At 52.1% G+C, this 3,670-nt stretch overlaps 1 protein-coding gene across 1 annotated transcript in view; it reads left to right on the top strand.

Annotated features, from left to right (window-relative positions):
* NRXN2 (neurexin 2) overlaps positions 1-3,670 on the top strand; it is a 99,840-nt gene that overhangs the window by 1,336 nt on the left and 94,834 nt on the right. The window lies entirely within an intron of this gene.

Genomic DNA, 3,670 nt, shown 5'->3' with positions numbered 1-3,670 from the left:
GGGGCCTGCGTGGGCCGTGGGTGGGGTCGGTGCGGGCGGGGCCTAGGAGGCGGGCGCGTGGTCGGCCCAGGAGGGCGGGGCCGCAGTCTGAGGGTTAGCGCGTGGGCGGGAAGTACTGTCTGAGAGGCCGGCGCTGTACCACAGGATGAGGGCCCCGGACGGAGGGCGGTTGGCGCGGCGAGAAGGGCAGGGCGGCGCGTGCGAGGGCGGATGAGAGCGAGTGGGGTTCGCCAGGGTGACCGCACGCGCCAGGAGGGCGGGAACCGAGTGTTTTGAGAGTGAAGGAAGCCCGAGGGACAGGGTGGCTGAGGCCTCTCAGGCTCGTGACTAGAGTTGCTGGTTTCGTTGACGGACAAAAAAAATGGCTGGTCGTCTCTCCCGGGTGAGAAACTGGAAGTGGAGGCCTCTGTTTAAAACACTGGAGCCCTCGCGAGCGTGGGGTTTGGAAGGGTGACTGGAGGGCTGGAGAGGAGTGGTGAGGACTCTGGAATATGGAATTGGGTGTGGAATTGGGACTTCAAAAGGAGGTCAAAGGAGGGAGAGGTTCCGCAGGCTCCCGGGCTGCCAGAGGCTGCAGTGGGCGAAGTGAGGGGGCAAGGTCGAGGGTGGCGCCAGGCCTGGCGTGGGCTGTGGCTTTAGAGGGGGTGGGGGAGGAGGGATTTCGAGGCCCCTGTTGTGCTTTGGTCTGGCTGGCGAGTCAGGGAGAGGTTCCCCATCAGTTTGGGGACGGGGCGCGTGCATCTCCTGCTCTGTGGCAGCCGTTTTTTAGCAGATGTGTGCAGACAGATGAGCGTTCCGCTCCCCCAGCACCTCTAGAAGCTGGAGTACTTAGCAGTTGCGTGTGTGTCTGCCCTCCAGAGGTAGGGTCTTTGAGGAGTGTGTGTGCCCACAGACCAGCACGGCCCTGGGGCTGCTTTGGGGATGGTGTCCTACTGGCTGGGACCTGCCTCCAGCCATGGGAGGAGCCACATCTGCAGGTGTGGCTCTGGGCTTGGGAAGTGTGTAATTTGATTATGTATCTGCAGTTGTGGTAGAGGAATATATAAGGAAGGTTTTGGATGGCTCTTGGGAGTTGTTTGTACAAGGTTGGGGGATGTATCTTCAGGAACTATGTGTATTAAGTGAATCTGACACCTTCTCACCTTTTCTCCAAGGAGTGCAGGTGCTCCCTAAACTGTGAAATCGTGTGTCTGTGCGTGTTTGCTTGCACGCGGTGGTGCGTGAGTCTGGCAGTGTGTATGTTACCTGTGAATGGTCTGTTTGAAAAGTAGTGTTTGCAAATAGAAGTGCTGTGCCTAGTAGAGTGAGTAGTACACAAGTGTAAGGGTGTGGGTGCTTGTGTAGGTATCCACGTGCATGCATTTTCATGTGAGATCTCAGTAAGACACCTGGACTTTATGAGGAATCTTTCATGACCTTTAACTTGATTCTCTGGCCCCTATGACCCCTCCCCTCCAAGCCTTCCTAAGAAAATAGGATGAACCACCCTTCTAACTTGATGGGAAGGAAATTTGAGCTACAGAGAGGCTACTGGTCCATGGTCTCACTGTGGCAGAATTGGCCTGGGTGTATGAAAAATGCAGCCAGAGGCCCCCTGGTCAACCAGAGCCTTTGTATTAATTCCCTGAAAGGGTTCATCGGCCAGAGGCTCCCAGTAAGCCATACAAGATGTGCGCTTCTGAACACGCGTTGTGTGGTTGTGTGTCTGCGATGTGTTTGGGTCCCTGTGCGTGACAGGGATGGTTGTATCATGTGTATATGTGATGGGTGTGTATCAGCTGTATGTTTGTGGCAGCTGTGTTAGAGCTGTGAGAGGCAGTTGCGTATCTGACCCACTGTGTGTGTGTGTGTGTGTGTGTGACATCTGTGGAAGGAGTTGTGTTTTGTCTATGATAAAAAGGGAGGGATATTCATCTGGCACTCCGTGGGTGTTTGATAAAGATCTGTGTAATGACTGAAGAGATATTAACAAGTATTTGGTAGAATAAAGGCTTGGAGTAAGGCTGTATGTGTATATGAAACGATGTATGTGTGTATTTTCAGATATATGTTGTAGGTGGCCATGGTGGTTATAAATACTGATTACATCTGGCGATGACAGGCACAGTGACAACTCTACTGATTCTCCTCCCCACCCATGACCTCATTCCCTCCCCTTATACTTGTTCCTTGCTTCCTGGGCAGCTTTTGTAATATCCTGTGCTCATTACACTTCTAGTACATTCCCATCCAGCCAGGGAGGACAGGAATGAGCTTCCACCCTTGGGTGTTGGGGTTAGGGTTGGAAGATTTTTAAGGGGAACAGGTCTGGCTCCAGATGAGGGCCAGAGTCTTCAAGCTTCCCTGGAAGTTACATTTACTTCATTATTATCTGCTTTGAGTGGTTCGCAACTTCTTCTGAGATTGGGGACTTTTTTTTTTTTTTTTTTTTGCGGTACGCGGGCCTCTCACTGTTGTGGCCTCTCCTGCTGCAGAGCACAGGCTTCGGACGCGCAGGCTCAGTGGCCATGGCTCACGGGCCCAGCCGCTCCGCGGCATGTGGGATCTTCCTGGTCCGGGGCACGAACCTGTGTCCCCTGCATCGGCAGGCGGACTCTCAACCACTGCGCCACCAGGGAAGCCCCCAGGAAAGCTTTTAGATGGCGTTGATGTTATATTTGCCATTGTGGTTAATCAAATATACATTAGGAAAAATAGTTTTAGCTTTATATGCAAGACATGCCAATCTGCCTTCAGATATTTGATGTGCATATGGATTTGTGGATCCTTTGGACCACGCTCCGCCCCCCCCCCCCCCCCCCCCGCCCTGCCGATGCCTTCCTGGGACCGCTGACTGAGAACCTCCATGCTAGGAAATCTGTTTCTTTTCTCTGGGGCTCTGGCCACAGGTGATTGAAGACAGAGCTAAGTATGAGTCACTGAGTGTGTATACTGCTGCTGATTGTCTGCCGAAGTGGGGATCAAGTAGACTGGGATTTTGCATTGGTTTACGTATGAACTCCGCCTCATGTCACTCGTGTGGGGAGAAAGGGCTGAAAAGTGATCAAGGAAGAAGAGTATGCAGGTGTGTGTGGGATACCTCGAGTGGAGTGGGGATGTAGATGTATACGATGGTGCGTACCTCGCTTGGGGGAGAAATGAAACCAGTGGTAATGCGTGTGTTGGCAGGGAGATAGACGCATGGGTCTCGTATTTTGTAGGTTTGTTGGCAATTTAATTCAACAGATTGTTGTCAAGTCCTCCTTGGTGATAAGCCTTGTGTTCGGGGCTGAAGGTGAGTCAGACATGAAGAAGACACTGCTCAGGGAGTTGCCTGATTAATTGGGGAAGCAGATGAAAAAGCAGTCCAGGGTGTGGTTAAGAGCACAGATGCTGTAGTCTGGCTGTCTGGGCAGTGACCCTGGACTTAAGCCGTCTCTGCCCTGGTTTCCTTATCTGTAAAATGGGGACAGTAATAGTACCTACGTTACAGAGTTGTTATGGAAATTAAATTGGCTAATTCACATAAAGTGCTTAGAATAGTGCCCCGGCACGTAGAAAGTGCTCAATAACAAAAGAACAGCATGGCATATGCAGTGAGATGCAGAGATGCAGTGAGGCAGTGTAGCTTAGTGATTAAAGCGTAGTCTTCTGAGGCTCAGATCTGGGTTTAAATCTGATTTCTCTACTC

This window comes from Aethalodelphis obliquidens, unplaced genomic scaffold (genome assembly GCF_003676395.1).
Source record: "Aethalodelphis obliquidens isolate GAN/ISIS:26980383/991018 unplaced genomic scaffold, ASM367639v1 scaffold69, whole genome shotgun sequence".
Classification (NCBI taxonomy): domain Eukaryota; kingdom Metazoa; phylum Chordata; class Mammalia; order Artiodactyla; family Delphinidae; genus Aethalodelphis; species Aethalodelphis obliquidens.
Note: the sequence above shows the minus strand (reverse complement) of the source record. Positions and strands in the feature narration are given on the sequence as shown.